Genomic DNA, 17662 nt, shown 5'->3' with positions numbered 1-17662 from the left:
TGCCCATATTGGCTCCTACATATTCTACGAAGATCTTTATCGGTCAGACCGCATAACAACATACGTTGTTCCCTTTGTCATCGGTATGTTACTCGCACGAGATTCGATCGTCGGTATCTCAATACCTAGTTCAATCTCGTTACCGGCAAGTCTCTTTACTCGTTCCATAATACATCATCTCGCAACTAACTCATTAGTTACAATGCTTGCAAGGCTTAAGTGATGTGCATTACCGAGAGGGCCCAGAGATACCTCTCCGACAATCGGAGTGACAAATCCTAATCTCGAAATACGCCAACCCAACAAGTACCTTCAGAGACACCTGTAGAGCACCTTTATAATCACCCAGTTACGTTATGACGTTTGGTAGCACACAAAGTGTTCCTCCGATAAACGGGAGTTGCATAATCTCATAGTCATAGGAACATGTATAAGTCATGAAGAAAGCAATAGCAGAATACTAACGATCGGGTGCTAAGCTAACGAAATGGGTCAAGTCAATCACATCATTCTCCTAATGATGTGATCCCGTTAATCAAATGACAACACATGTCTATGGCTAGGAAACATAACCATCTTTGATCAACGAGCTAGTCAAGTAGAGGCATACTAGTGACACTCTGTTTGTCTATATATTCACACATGTATCATGTTTCCGGTTAATACAATTCTAGCATGAATAATAAACATTTACCATGAAATAAGTAAATAAATAATAACTTTATTATTGCCTCTAGGGCATATTTCCTTCAAAAACCAACGCATGCTCAAGAGGTAGCAAGAAGGATTTCTCACGCCGTTTCCGGGGAGATCTAATCCAAGTCAAGACATACCAAGTACCCATCACAACTCTTACCCTTCGCATTACATTATTTGCCATTTGCCTCTCGTTTTCCTCTCCCCCACTTCACCCTTGCCGTTTTATTCGCCCTCTTTTCCTTTCGCCCTCTCTTTCTGTTCGCTTTTTCTTTGCTTGTTTTCTTGTGTGTTGGATTGCTTGCTTGTCACGATGGCTCAGGATAATACTAAATTGTGTGTCTTTGCCAATACCAACAATAATGATTTTATTAGAACTCCAATTGATCCTCTTGCCGATGCTGAATCTTGTGAAATTAATACTGCTTTGCTGAATCTTGTCATGAAAGATCCGTTTTATGGCCTTCCTAGTGAAGATGCCGCTACGCATCTAAACAACTTTGTTGATTTTTCTGATATGCAAAAGAAGAAAGATGTGGATAATGATATTGTTAAACATAAGCTATTTCCATTTTTGCTTAGAGAGCATGCTAAAGGTTGGTTTTCGTCTTTGCCTAAAAATAGTATTGATTCATGGAATAAGTGCAAAGATGCTTTTATCTCTAAATATTTTCCTCCCACTAAGATCATCTCTCTTAGAAACGATATTATGAATTTTAAGAAACTTGATCATGAACATGTTGCACAATCTTGGGAGAGGATGAAATTAATGATACATAATTGCCCTACACATGGATTGAATTTATGGATGATTATACAAAAAATTTATGCCGGATTTAATTTTGCTTCTAGAAATCTTATAGATTCGGCCGCGGGAGGCACTTTTATGGAAATCACTTTAGGAGAAGCTACTAAACTCCTAGATAATATTATGGTTAATTATTATCAATGGCACACCGAAAGATCTACTAGTAAAAAAGTTCATGCGATTGAAGAGATTAATGTTTTGAGTGGAAAGATGGATGAACTTATGAATTTTTTTGCTAATAATCGTGCTCCTACTGATCCAAATGATATGCCTTTGTCTACTTTGATTGAGAATAATAATGAATCTATGGATGTGAATTTTGTTGGTAGGAACAATTTTGGTATTAACGCGTATAGAGATAATTTTAATTCTAGGCCATTTTCCTAGTAATTCATCTAATAGTTATGGTAATTCCTACAACAATTCTTATGGAAATTATAATAAGATGCCCTCTGATTTTGAATCTAGTATTAAATAATTTATTAGTTCGCAAAAGAGTTTCAATGCTTTGATTGAAGAAAAATTGCTTAAGATTGATGAGTTGGCTAGATACATGGATAGAATTTCTGTTGATGTTGATTCTTTGAAACTTAGATCTATTCCACCTAATCATGATATCAATGAGTCTCTCAAAGCCATGAGAATTTCCATTGATGAGTGCAAAGAAAGAACCGCTAGGATGCGTGCTAAGAAAGATTGCTTTGTGAAGGCGTGTTCTTCTAGTTTTTATGAGAATAAAGATGAAGATCTAAAAGTAATTGATAATTATGGGACTGGAGATGAGTCAACTTTAGTTAGAAGGTGTCCCGGAAAAATCGCACTTTTCACATCTTGATGCAAAAATTGGTAAAAGTGGGATTTAAGAGGTTAAAACTTTAGATAGCAACGAACCCACTATCTTGGATTTCAAGGAATTTAATTATGATAATTGCTCTTTGATAGATTGTATTTACTTGTTGTATTCCGTGCTAAATTCTCCTCATGCTTATAGTCAAAATAAAGCTTTTACTAAACATATCGTTGATGCTTTGATGCAATCTTATGAAGAAAAACTTGAGTTGGAAGTTTCTATCCCTAGAAAACTTTATGATTAGTGGGAACCTAAGATTTAAATAAAAATTAAAGATCATGAATGCTATGCTTTGTGTGATTTGGGTGCTAGTGTTTCCACGATCCCAAAAACTTTGTGTGATTTGCTAGGTTTCCGTGAATTTGATGATTGCTCTTTAAACTTGCACCTTGTGGATTCCACTATTAAAAGACCTATGGGAAGAATTAATGATGTTCTTATTGTTGCAAATAGGAATTTTGTGCCCGTGGATTTCATTATTCTTGATATAGATTGCAATCCTTCATGTCTTATAATTCTTGGTAGACCTTTCCTTAGAACGATTGGTGCAATTATTGATATGAAGGAAGGGAATATTAGATTCCAATTTCTGATAAGGAAAGGCATGGAACACTTCCCTAGAAAGAAAATTAAGTTACCATATGAATCTATTATGAGAGCCACTTATGGATTGCATACCAAAGATGGCAATACCTAGATCTATGTTCGCTTTTATGCCTAGCTAGGGGCCTTAAACGATAGCGCTTGTTGGGAGGCAACCCAATTTTATTTTTGTTCCTTGCTTTTTGTTCTTGTTTAGTAATAAATAATTTATATATCCTCTGTTTTGGTTGTTTTTTTGTGTTTAATTAGTGTTTGTGCCAAGTACAACCGTTGGGAAGACTTGGGGAAAGTCTTTTTGATCTTGCTATAAAAAATAGAAACTTTAGCGCTCACGAGAATTCTGCCATTTTTATTGCAGAGTGCTATTTAGTTAATTATTTTCGAAGATGATTAATAGATAAATTCCTCAAGTCCAGAAATTTATTTTAGAATTTTTGGGGTTCCAGAAGTTTGCGTCAATTACAGATTACTACAGCCTGTTCTGTTTTTGACAGATTCTATTTTTCATGTGTTGTTTGCTTATTTTGATGAATCTATGGCTAGTAATGGAGTTTATAAACCAGAGAAAAGTTGGAATACAGTAGGTTTAACACCAATATAAATAAATAATGAGTTAATTACAGTACCTTGTAGTGGTGTTTTGTTTTCTTTCGCTAATGGAGCTCACGATATTTTCTGTTAAGTTTTGTGTTGTGAAGTTTTCAAGTTTTGGGTAAGGATTTGATGGATTATGGAATAAGGAGTGGCTACAGCCTAAGCTTGGGGATGTCCAAGGCACCCCAAGGTAAAATCCAAGGACACCAAAAAGCCTAAGCTTGGGGATGCCCCGGAAGGCATCCCCTCTTTTGTCTTCGTTCATCGGTAACTTTACTTGGAGCAATATTTTTATTCACCACATGATATGTGTTTTGCTTGGAGCATCTTGTATGATTTGAGTCTTTGATTTTTAGTTTACCACAATCATCCTTTCTATACACACCTTTTGATAGAGACACACATGAATCGGAATTTATTAGAATACTCTATGTGCTTCACTTATATCTTTTGACTTATACAGTTTTTGCTCTAGTGCTTCACTTATATCTTTTAGAGCACGGTGGCGATTTAATTTTATAGAAATAATTGATCTCTCATGCTTCACTTATATTATTTTGAGAGTCCTTTAGAACAGCATGGTAATTTTCTTTTGATATTATAAAAAAACTTTCATATAAGTGCATTGAATACTAAGAGAAGTTTGATACTTGATGATTGTTTTGAGATATGGAGATAGTGATATTAAAGTTATGCTAGTTGAGTAGTTGTGAATTTGAGAAATACTTGTGTTGAAGTTTGCAAGTCCCGTAGCATGCACGTATGGTAAACGTTGTGTAACAAATTTGAAATATAAGGTTATTTGATTGTCTTCCTTATGCGTGGCGGTCGAGGACGAGCGATGGTCTTTTCCTACCAATCTATCCCCCTAGGAGCATGCGCGTAATACTTGGTTTTTGATGACTTGTAGATTTTTGCAATAAGTATGTGAGTTCTTTATGACTAATGTTGAGTCCATGGATTATACGCACTCTCACCCTTCCATCATTGCTAGCACTACTACGAAAAGGGCGATAGATGATATGGCCACCAATAGCGCACCAGACATGTGGTGCGCCATTAGTATATACTAATGGCGCACCATGTGTAGGTGCGCCATTAGTGTCCAAATACTAATGGCGCACCACATCCACGGTGCGCCATTAGTAACAAAAAAATTCAATTTTTTCAAAACTAGTAATGGCGCACCAGTGGATAGTGCGCCATTACTAGTTAAACTAGTAATGGCGCACCACATCCACGGTGCGCCACTAGTAAATTTTTTTCAATTTATTTATTTATTTCTTCAAAACTAGTAATGGCGCACCAGTCTAGTAATGGTGCACTGTCAACGGGTGCGCCATTACTATGTTTTTTTCAAAAAAAATTCAGAATTTGTATTTTTTTCAAAACTAGTAATGACGCACCGTGGGTGTGGTGCGCCATTACTAGTTTAACTAGTAATGGCACACCACTCCCATGGTGCGCCATTACTAGTTTAACTAGTAATGGCACACCACTCCCATGGTGCTCCATTACTAACTTGGCCCAAAACTTCCACCGAATGCACCCCCCTCCTCGTGGACTACCTTTTCAGTTAAAAAAAAGAAATTGATGGAAATGTCAAAAAAATAAAAGAAAATAAGTTTCCCATGTGATATGTGGTCTAGTTGTTGGGAAAATTTACAAATATGAATTTCGACTTTATTTGCAAAATCTCTTTGGAATTTGTAAAATGGGCATAACTTTATTATTGCCTCTAGGGCATATTTCCTTCAGTCTCCCACTTGCACTAGAGTCAATAATCTAGTTCACATCGCCATGTGATTTAACATCAATAGTTCACATCTTTATGTGATTAGTTCACATGTCCATGTGACTAACACCCAAAGGGTTTACTAGAGTCAATAATCTAGTTCACATCATTATGTGATTAACACCCAAAGAGTACTAAGGTGTGATCATGTTTTGCTTGTGAGATAATTTTAGTCAATGGGTCTGTTATATTCAGATCCGTAAGTGTTTTGCAAATATCTATGTCAACAATGCTCTGCACGAAGCTACTCTAGCTAATTGCTCCCACTTTCAATATGTATCAAGATCGAGACTTAGAGTCATCTAGATCGGTGTCAAAAATTTGTATCGACGTAACCCTTTACGATGAACCATTTTGTTACGTCCATAATCGAGAAACATATCCTTATTTCACTAAGGATAATTTTGACCGCTATCCAGTGATCTACTTCCTAGATCACTATTGTACTCCCTTGCCAAAATTAGTGTAGGGTATTACAATAGATCTAGTACACAGCATGGCATTCTTTATAGAACCTATGGCCAAGGCATAGGGAATGACTTTCATTCTATTTATATCTTCTGCCGTGGTCGGGTTTTGAGTCTTACTCAATTTCACACCTTGTAACACATGCAAGAACTCTTTCTTTGACTGTTCCATTTTGAACTACTTCAAAATCTTGTCAAGGTATGTACTCATTGAAAAACTTATCAAGCATCTTGATCTATCTCTATAGATCTTGATGGTTAATATGTAAGCAGCTTCACCGAGGTCTTTCTTTGAAAAACTCCTTTCAAACACTCATTTATGCTTTGCAGAATAATTCTACATTATTTCCGATAAACAATATGTCATTCACATATACTTATCAGAAATGATGTAGTGCTCCCACTCACTTTCTTGTAAATACAGGCTTCATCGCAAGTCTGTATAAAACTATATGCTTTGATCAACTTATCAAAGCGTGTATTCCAACTCTGAGATGCTTGCACCAGTCCATAGATGGATCGCTGGAGCTTGCATATTTTGTTAGCACCTTTAGGATTGACAAAACCTTCTGGTTGCATCATATACAACTCTTTTTTAAGAAATCCATTAAGGATTGCAGTTTTGTTATCCATTTGCCAGATTTCATAAACTATGGCAATTGCTAACATGATTCGGACAGACTTTAAGCATCGATACAAGTGAGAAAATCTCATCATCATCAACACCTTGAACTTTGTCAAAAACCTTTTTCGACAAGTCTAGCTTTGTAGATAGTAACACTACTATCAGTGTCCGTCTTCCTCTTGAAGATCCATTTATTTTCTATGGCTTGCCGGTCAACGGGCAAGTCAACCAAGGTCCATACTTTGTTCTCATACATGGATCCTATCTCAGATTGCATGGCCTCAAACCATTTCGCGGAGTCTGGGCTCATCATCGCTTCCTCATAGTTTGTAGGTTCGTCATGGTCAAGTAACATGACCTCCGGAACAGGATTACCGTACCACTCTGGTGCGGATCTCACTCTGGTTTACCTACGAGGTTCGGTAGTAACTTGATCTGAAGTTACATGATCATCATCATTAGCTTCCTCACTAATTGGTGTAGTAGTCACAGGAACAGATTTCTGTGATGAACTACTTTCCAATAAGGGAGCAGGTACAGTTACCTCATCAAGTTCTACTTTCCTTCCACTCACTTCTTTCGAGAGAAACTCCTTCTCTAGAAAGGATCCATTATAAGCAACGAATGTCTTGCCTTAGGATCTGTGATAGAAGGTGTACCCAACAGTCTCCTTTGGGTATCCTATGAAGACATATTTCTCCGATTTGGGTTTGATCTTATCAGGATGAAACTTTTTCATATAAACATCACAACCCCAAACTTTAAGAAACAACAACTTTGGTTTCTTGCTAAACCACAGTTCATATAGTGTCCTCTCAACGGATTTAGATGGTGCCCTATTTTACATGAATGCAGTCGTCTCTAATGCATAACCCCAAAATGATAGTGGTAAATCGGTAAGAAACATCATAGATTGCACTATATCCAATAAAGTACGGTTATGACGTTCGGACACACCATTATGCTGTGGTGTTCTAGGTGGCGTGAGTAGTGAAACTATTTCACATTGTTTTAACTGAAGACCAAACTCGTAACTCAAATATTTGTCTCCGTGATCATATCGTAGAAACTTTATTTTCTTGTCACGATGATTTTACACTTCACTCTGAAATTATATGAACTTTTCAAATGTTTCAGACTTCTGTTTCATTAAGTAGATATACCCATATCTGCTCAAATCATCTGTGAAGATCAGAAAATAATGATACTTGTCGCGAGCCTTAATATTTATCGGACCACATACATCGGTATGTATGATTTCCTACAAACCTGTTGCTCGCTTCATTGTTCCGGAGAACGGAGTTTTAGTCATCTTGCCCATGAGGCATGGTTCACAAGCATCAAGTGATTCATAATCAAGTGATTCCAAAATCCCATCAGCATGGAGTTTCTTCATGCGCTTTACACCAATATGACCTAAATGGCAGTGCCACAAATAAGTTGCACTATCATTATTAACTTTGCATCTTTTGGCTTCAATATTATGAATATGTGTATCACTACGATCGAGATCCAACAAACCATTTTCGTTGGTGTGTATGACCATAGAAGGTTTTATTCATATAAACAGAACAACAATTTATTCTCTTACTTAAATGAATAACCGTATTGCAATGAACATGATCAAATCATATTCATGCTCAACGCAAACACCAAATAACACTTATTTAGGTTCAACACTAAACCCAAAACTATAGGGAGTGTGCGATGATGATCATATCAATCTTGAAACCACTTCCAACACACATCGTCACTTCACCCTTAACTAGTCTTTGTTCATTCTGCAACTCCCGTTTCGAGTTACTACTCTTAGCAACTGAACCAGTACCAAATACCGAGGGGTTGCTACGAACACTAGTAAAGTACACATCAATAACATGTATATCAAAATATACCTTTGTTCACTTTGCCATCCTTCTTATCCACCAAATACTTGGGGAACTTCCGCTTCCCGTGACCAGTCCCTTTGCAGTAGAAGCACTTAGTCTCAGGCTTAGGTCCAGACTTGGGCTTCTTCACTTGAGCAGCAACTTGCTTGCCGTTCTTCTTGAAGTTCCCCTTCTATCCCTTTGCCCTTTTCTTGAAACTAGTGGTCTTGTTAACCATCAACACTTGATGTTTTTCTTGATATCTACCTTCGTCCATTTCAGCATCACGAAGAGCTTGGGAATTGTTTCTGTTATCCCTTGCATATTATAGTTCATCACGAAGTTCTACTAACTTGGTGATGGTGACTAGAGAATTCTGTCAATCACTATCTTATCTGGAAGATTAACTCCCACTTGATTCAAGCGATTGTAGTACCCAGACAATCTGAGCACATGCTCACTGCTTCAGCTATTCTCCTCCATCTTTTAGCTATATAACTTGTTGGAGACTTCATATCTCTCAACTCGGGTATTTGCTAGAAATATGATCTTCAACTCCTGGAACATCTCATATGGTCCATGACGTTCAAAACGTCTTTGAAGTCCCAATTCTAAGCCATTAAGCATGGTGCACTAAACTATCAAGTAGTCATCATATTGAGCTAGCCAAACGTTCATAACGTCTGCATCTGCTCCTGCAATAGGTCTCTCACCTAGCGGTGCATCAAGGACATAATTCTTCTGTGCAGCAATGAGGATAAACCTCAGATCACGGATCCAATCCACATCATTGCTACTAACATCTTTCAACATAATTTTCTCTAGGAACATATCAAAATAAACATATGAAAGCAACAACGCGAGCTATTGATCTACAACATAGATATGCTAATACTACCAGGACTAAGTTCATGATAAATTAAAGTTCAATTAATCATATTACTTAAGATCTCCCACTTAGATAGACATCCCTCTAATCTTCTAAGTGATCACGTGATCCATATGTTGGGGAACGTTGCAGAAAACAAAAAAAAATTCCTACTCGTTTCACCAAGATCCATCTAGGAGTTCATCTAGCAACGAGTCATCAGATGCATCTACATACCTTTGTAGATCGCGCGCGGAAGCGTTCAAGGAACAGGGATGAAGTAGTCGTACACGACGTGATTCAACCCACCAGAGATCCTAGCACCGAACGGACGGCACCTCCGCGTTCAACACACGTACGGTCAGCGTAACGTCTCCTTCTTCTTGATCCAGCAAGAGGGAAGAAGAGGTTGAGGAAGATGGCTCCAGCAGCAGCACGACAGCGTGGTGATGGTGGAGCTGTAGAACTCCGTCAGGGCTTCGCCAAGCACTATGGAGGAGGAGGAGGTGTTGGAGAGGGAGAGGGAGGCAACCAAAGGCGTGTGAGAAAAGCCCTCCTACCCCCACTATATATAGGAGGGCAAAAGGGGGGGCGCCGGCCCTAGGAGATCTAATCTCCTAGGGGGGGCGGCGGCCAAGGGGAGGTTTCCCTCCCCCCCAAGGCACCTAGGGGAGCCTTCCACAATTGGGACTCTTCCCTTTTGGGAAACCCTAGGCGCATGGGCCCTTGGGGCTGGTTCCCTTGGCCCATGTAGGCCAAGGTGCAACCCCTACAGCCCATGTGGCCCCCACGGGGCAGGTGGCCCCACCCTGTGGGCCCCCGGGACCCCTCCGGTGGTCCCGGTACAATACCGATAACCCCGAAACTTGTCCCGATGGCCGAAACAGCACTTCCTATATATAATTCTTTACCTCCGGACCATTCTGGAACTCCTCGTGACATCCGGGATCTCATCCGGGACTCCGAACAACATTCGGGTTACTGCATATACATATCCCTACAACCCTAGCGTCACCGAACCTTAAGTGTGTAGACCCTACGGGTTCGGGAGACAGGCAGACATGACCGAGACGACTCTCCGGTCAATAACCAACAGCGGGATCTGGATACCCATGTTTGCTCCCACATGCTCCACGATGATCTCATCGGATGAACCACAATGTCGAGGATTCAATCAACCCCGTATGCAATTCCCTTTGTCAATCGATATGTTACTTGCCCGAGATTCGATCGTCGGTATCCCAATACCTCGTTCAATCTCGTTATCGGCAAGTCACTTTACTCGTACCGTAATGCATGATCCCGTGACCAGACACTTGGTCACTTTGAGCTCATTATGATGATGCATTACCGAGTGGGCCTAGTGATACCTCTCCGTCATACGGAGTGACAAATCCCAGTCTTGATCCGTGTCAACCCAACAGACACTTTCGGAGATACCCGTAGTCTACCTTTATAGTCACCCAGTTACGTTGTGACGTTTGGTATACCCAAAGCACTCCTACGGTATCCGGGAGTTACACGACCTCATGGTCTAAGGAAAAGATACTTGACATTGCAAAACTCTAGCAAACGAACTACACGATCTTTATGCTATGTTTAGGATTGGGTCTTGTCCATTACATCATTCTCCTAATGATGTGATCCTGTTATCAATGACATCCAATGTCCATAGTCAGGAAACCATGACTATCTGTTGATCAACGAGCTAGTTAACTAGAGGCTTACTAGGGACATGTTGGTGTCTGTTATTCACACATGTATTACGATTTCCGGATAATACAACTATAGCATGAATAAAGACAATTATCATGAACAAGGAAATATAATAATAATGTTTTTATTATTGCCTCTAGGGCATATTTCCAACAGTCTCCCACTTGCACTAGAGTCAATAATCTAGTTACATTGTAATGAATCGAACACCCATGGAATTCTGGTGTTGATCATGTTTTGCCCTAGGGAGAGGTTTAGTCAACGGATCTGCTACATTCAGGTCCGGATGTACTTTACAAATATCTATGTCTCCATCTTGAACATTTTCACGAATGGAGTTGAAGCGACGCTTGATGTGCCTTGTCTTCTTGTGAAACCTGGGCTCCTTGGCAAGTGCAATAGCTCCAGTGTTGTCACAAAAGAGTTTGATTGGCCCCGACACATTGGGTATGACTCCTAGGTCGGTGATGAACCCCTTCACCCAAATTGCTTCATGTGCTGCCTCCGAGGCTGCCATGTACTCCGCTTCACATGTAGATCCCGCCACGACGCTCTGCTTGCAACTGCACCAGCTTACTGCCCCACCATTCAAAATATACACGTATCCGATTTGTGACTTAGAGTCATCCAGATCTGTGTCGAAGCTAGCATCGACGTAACCCTTTACGACGAGCTCTTCATCACCTCCATAAACGAGAAACATTTGCTTAGTCCTTTTCAGGTACTTCAGGATATTCTTGACCGCTGTCCAGTGTTCCTTGCCGGGATTACTTTGGTACCTTCCTACCAAACTTACGGCAAGATTTACATTAGGTCTGGTACACAGCATGGCATACATAATAGAACCTATGGCTGAGGCATAGGGGATGACACTCATCTCTTCTATATCTTCTGCCGTGGTCGGACATTGAGCTAAGCTCAATTTCACACCTTGCAACACAGGTAAGAACCCCTTCTTAGACTGATCCATATTGAACTTCTTCAATATCTTATCAAGGTATGTGCTTTGTGAAAGACCTATGGGGCGTCTCGATCTATCCCTATAGATTTTGATGCCTAATATATAAGCAGCTTCCCCAAGGTCCTTCATTGAAAAACTCTTATTCAAGTAGGCCTTGATGCTGTCCAAGAGTTCTATATCATTTCCCATCAAAAGTATGTCATCTACATATAGTATGAGAAATGCTATAGAGCTCCCACTCACTTTCTTGTAAACACAGGCTTCTCCATAAGTCTGCGTAAACCCAAACGCTTTGATCATCTCATCAAAGCGAATGTTCCAACTCCGAGATGCTTGCACCAGCCCATAAATCGAGCGTTGGAGCTTGCACACTTTGTCAGCATTCTTAGGATCAACAAAACCTTCCGGCTGCATCATATACAATTCTTCCTTAAGGAAACCATTAAGGAATGTCGTTTTGACGTCCATTTTCCATATCTCATAATCGTAGAATGCGGCAATTGCTAACATGATTCGGACGGACTTTAGCTTCGCTACCGGTGAGAAATTCTCATCGTAGTCAACCCCTTGAACTTGTCGATAACCCTTAGCGACAAGCCGAGCTTTATAGATGGTCACATTACCATCTGCGTCTGTCTTCTTCTTAAAGATCCATTTATTCTCTATGGCTCGCCGTTCAACGGGCAAGTCAGTCAAAGTCCATACTTCGTTTTCATACATGGATCCTATCTCGGATTTCATGGCTTCCAGCCATTTGTCGAAATCCGGGCCCGCCATCGCTTCTTCATAGTTCGAAGGTTCACCATTGTCTAACAACATGATTTCCAAGACAGGTTTGCCGTACCACTCTGGTGCGGAACGTGTCCTTGTGGACCTTCGAATTTTAGTAGGAGCTTGATCATAAGTACCTTGATCATTATCATTAACTTCCTCTCTAGTCGGTGCTGGCACCTCAGGAACATTTTCTTGAGTTGCGCCATTTTCCGGTTCAAGAGGTAATACTTCATCAACTTCTACTTTCCTCCCACTTACTTCTTTCGAGAGAAACTCCTTCTCTAGAAAGGATCCATTCTTGGCAACAAATACTTTGCCTTTGGATCTGAGGTAGAAGGTATACCCAATAGTTTCTTTAGGGTATATCCTATGAAGACGCATTTTTCTGACTTGGGTTCGAGCTTTTCAGGTTGAAGTTTCTTGACATAAGCATCGCATCCCCAAACTTTTAGAAACGACAGCTTAGGTTTCTTCCCAAACCATAATTCATACGGTGTCGTTTCGACGGATTTCGACGGAGCCCTATTTAAAGTGAATACGGCAGTCTCTAAAGCATAGCCCCAAAAAGATAGCGGTAAATCGGTAAGAGACATCATAGATCGCACCATATCTAATAGAGTGCGATTACGATGTTCGGACACACCGTTACGCTGAGGTGTTCCAGCCGGCGTGAGTTGTGAAACTATTCCACATTTTCTTAAGTGTGTGCCAAATTCGTGACTCAAGTATTCTCCTCCACGATCTGATCGTAGAAACTTGATTTTCCTGTCACGTTGATTCTCAACCTCACTCTGAAATTCCTTGAACTTTTCAAAGGTTTCAGACTTGTGTTTCATTAAGTAGACATACCCATATCTACTCAAGTCATCAGTGAGGGTGAGAACATAATGATAGCCACCGCGAGCCTCAACACTTATTGGACCGCACACATCAGTATGTATGATTTCCAATAAGTTGGTTGCCCGCTCCATTATTCCTGAGAACGGAGTCTTGGTCATTTTACCCATGAGGCATGGTTCGCACGTGTCAAATGATTCATAATCAAGAGACTCTAAAAGTCCATCTGCATGGAGCTTCTTCATGCGTTTGACACCTATGTGACCAAGGCGGCAGTGCCACAAGTATGTGGGACTATCATTATCAACCTTACATCTTTTGGTATTCACACTATGAACATGTGTAGCATTACGCTCGAGATTCATTAAGAATAAACCATTCACCATAGGAGCATGACCATAAAACATATCTCTCATATAAATAGAACAACCATTATTCTCGGATTTAAATGAGTAGCCATCTCAAATTAAACGAGATCCCGATACAATGTATATGCACAAAGCTGGCACTAAATAACAATTATTGAGGTTTAAAACTAATCCCGTAGGTAAATGAAGAGGCAGCGTGCTGACGGCGATCACATCGACCTTGGAACTATTCCCGACGCGCATCGTCACCTCGTCCTTCGCCAGTCTCCTCTTATTCCGCACCTCCTGCTTTGAGTTACAAATGTGAGCAACTGCACCGGTATCAAATACCCAAGAGCTACTACGAGTACTGGTAAGGTACACATCAATTACATGTATATCACATATACCTTTTATTTTGCCGGCCTTCTTGTCCGCTAAGTATTTGGGGCAATTCCGCTTCCAGTGACCACTTCCCTTGCAATAAAAACACTCAGTCTCGGGCTTGGGTCCATACTTTGGCTTCTTCCCGGCAGCTTGCTTGCCGGGCGCGGCAACTTCCTTGCCGTCCTTCTTGAAGTTCTTTTTACCCTTACCCTTCTTGAACTTAGTGGTTTTATTCACCATCAACACTTGATGTTCCTTCTTGACTTCTACCTCTGCTGATTTCAGCAGAGCAAATACTTCTGGAATGGTCTTTTCCATCCCCTGCATATTGAAGTTCATCACAAAGCTCTTGTAGCTCGGTGGAAGCGACTGGAGGATTCTGTCAATGACCGCATCATCTGGGAGATTAACTCCCAGCTGAGTCAAGCGGTTATGCAACCCAGACATAGTGAGTATGTGCTCACTGATAGAACTGTTTTCCTCCATCTTACAGCTGAAGAATTTGTCGGAGACTTGATATCTCTCGACCCGGGCATGAGCTTGAAAAACCATTTTCAGCTCTTCGAACATCTCATATGCTCCGTGTCTCTCAAAACGTTTTTGGAGCCCCGGCTCTAAGCTGTAAAGCATGCCGCACTGAACGAGGGAGTAGTCATCGGTACGTGCCTGCCAAGCGTTCATAACGTCTTGTTCAGCAGGGAGGACAGGTGCGTCACCCAGCGGTGCTTGTAGGACATAATCTTTCTTGGCAGCTATGAGGATGATCCTCAGGTTCCGAACCCAGTCCGTGTAGTTGCTGCCATCGTCTTTCAGCTTGGTTTTCTCTAGGAACGCGTTGAAGTTGAGGACTACGTTGGCCATTTGATCTACAAGACATATTGTAAATATTTTAGACTAAGTTCATGATAATTAAGTTCATCTAATCAAATTATTTAATGAACTCCCACTTAGATAGACATCCCTCTTCTAGTCATCTAAGTATAACATGATCCGAGTTAACTAGGCCGTGTCCGATCATCACGTGAGACGGACTAGTCAATGTCGGTGAACATCTTCATGTTGATCGTATCGTCTATACGACTCATGCTCGACCTTTCGGTCTTCTGTGTTCCGAGGCCATGTCTGTACATGCTAGGCTCGTCAAGTCAACCTAAGTGTTTGCATGTGTAAATCTGTCTTACACCCGTTGTATGTGAACGTTAGAATCTATCACACCCGATCATCACGTGGTGCTTCGAAACAACGAACTGTCGCAATGGTGCACAGATAGGGGGAACACTTCTTGAAATTATTATGAGGGATCATCTTATTTACTACCGTCGTTCTAAGTAAACAGGATGCAAAACATGATAAACATCACATGCAATCAAATAATAAACGTGACATGATATGGACAATATCACATAGCTCCTTTGATCTCCATCTTGGGGCTCCATGATCATATTGTCACCGGCTTGACACCATGATCTCCATCATCATGATCTCCATCATCGTGTCTCCATGAAGTTGCTCGCCAACTATTACTTCTACTACTATGGCTAACGCGTTTAGCAATAAAGTAAAGTAATTTACATGGCGTTTCTCAATGACACGCAGGTCATACAAAAAATAAAGACAACTCCTATGGCTCCTGCCGGTTGTCATACTCATCGACATGCAACTCGTGATTCCTATTACAATAGCATGAACATCTCATACATCACATATAGATCATTCATCATTCATCACAACTTTGGCCATATCATATCACAAAGCACTTGCTGCAAAAACAAGTTAGACGTCCTCTAATTGTTGTTGCAAGTTTTACGTGGCTGAATTAGGGTTCTAGCAAGAACGTCTTCTTACCTACGTGAAAGCCACAACGTGATTTGTCAACTTCTATTTACCCTTCATAAGGACCCTGTTCATCGAATCCGCTCCAACTAAAGTGGGAGAGACAGACACCCGCCAGCCACCTTATGCAACTAGTGCATGTTAGTCGGTGGAACCGGTCTCACGTAAGCGTACGTGTAAGGTTGGTCCGGGCCGCTTCATCCCACAATACCGCTGAAGCAAGATAAGACTAGTAGCGGCAAGAAAGTTGACAAATCTATGCCCACAACAAATTGTGTTCTACTCGCGCAAGAAGAACTACGCATAGACCTAGCTCATGATGCCACTGTTGGGGAACGTTGCAGAAAACAAAAAATTTTCCTACTCGTTTGACCAAGATCCATCTAGGAGTTCATCTAGCAACGAGTCATCAGATGCATCTACATACCTTTGTAGATCGCGTGCGGAAGCATTCAAGGAACGGGGATGAAGTAGTCGTACATGACGTGATTCAACCCACCGGAGATCCTAGCACCGAACGGACGGCACCTCCGCGTTCAACACACGTACGGTCAGCGTAACGTCTCCTTCTTCTTGATCCAGCAAGAGGGAAGAAGAGGTTGAGGAAGATGGCTCCAGCAGCAGCACGACGGCGTGGTGATGGTGGAGCTGCAGAACTCCGTCAGGGCTTCGCCAAGCACTATGGAGGAGGAGGAGGTGTTGGAGAGGGAGAGGGAGGCAACCAAAGGCGTGTGAGAAAAGCCCTCCTACCCCCACTATATATAGGAGGGCCAAAGGGGGGGCGCCGGCCCTAGGAGATCTAATCTCCTAGGGGGGGCGGCGGCCAAGGGGAGGTTTCCCTCCCCCCAAGGCACCTAGGGGAGCCTTCCACAATTGGGAATCTTCCCTTTTGGGAAACCCTAGGCGCATGGGCCCTTGGGGCTGGTTCCCTTGGCCCATGTAGGCCAAGGTGCGACCCCTACAGCCCATGTGGCCCCCACGGGGCAGGTGGCCCCACCCTGTGGGCCCCCGGGACCCCTCCGGTGGTCCCGGTACAATACCGATAACCCCGAAACTTGTCCCGATGGCCGAAACAGCACTTCCTATATATAATTCTTTACCTCCGGACCATTCCGGAACTCCTCGTGACGTCCGGGATCTCATCCGGGACTCCGAACAACGTTCGGGTTACTGCATATACATATCCCTACAACCCTAGCGTCACCGAACCTTAAGTGTGTAGACCCTACGGGTTCGGGAGACAGGCAGACATGACCGAGACGACTCTCCGGTCAATAACCAATAGCGGGATCTGGATACCCATGCTGGCTCCCACATGCTCCACGATGATCTCATCGGATGAACCACGATGTCGAGGATTCAATCAACCCCGTATGCAATTCCCTTTATCAATCGATATGTTACTTGCCCGAGATTCGATCGTCGGTATCCCAATACCTCGTTCAATCTTGTTATCGGCAAGTCACTTTACTCGTACCATAATGCATGATCCCGTGACCAGACACTTGGTCACTTTGAGCTCATTATGATGATGCATTACCGAGTGGGCCCAGTGATACCTCTCCATCATACGGAGTGACAAATCCCAGTCTTGATCCGTGTCAACCCAACAGACACTTTCGGAGATACCCGT

The sequence above is a fragment of the Triticum aestivum genome, chromosome 2A (assembly GCF_018294505.1).
Source record: "Triticum aestivum cultivar Chinese Spring chromosome 2A, IWGSC CS RefSeq v2.1, whole genome shotgun sequence".
Lineage (NCBI taxonomy): Eukaryota > Viridiplantae > Streptophyta > Magnoliopsida > Poales > Poaceae > Triticum > Triticum aestivum.
The sequence above is the reverse complement of the archived record's forward strand: the minus strand, read 5'-3'. Positions refer to the sequence as shown.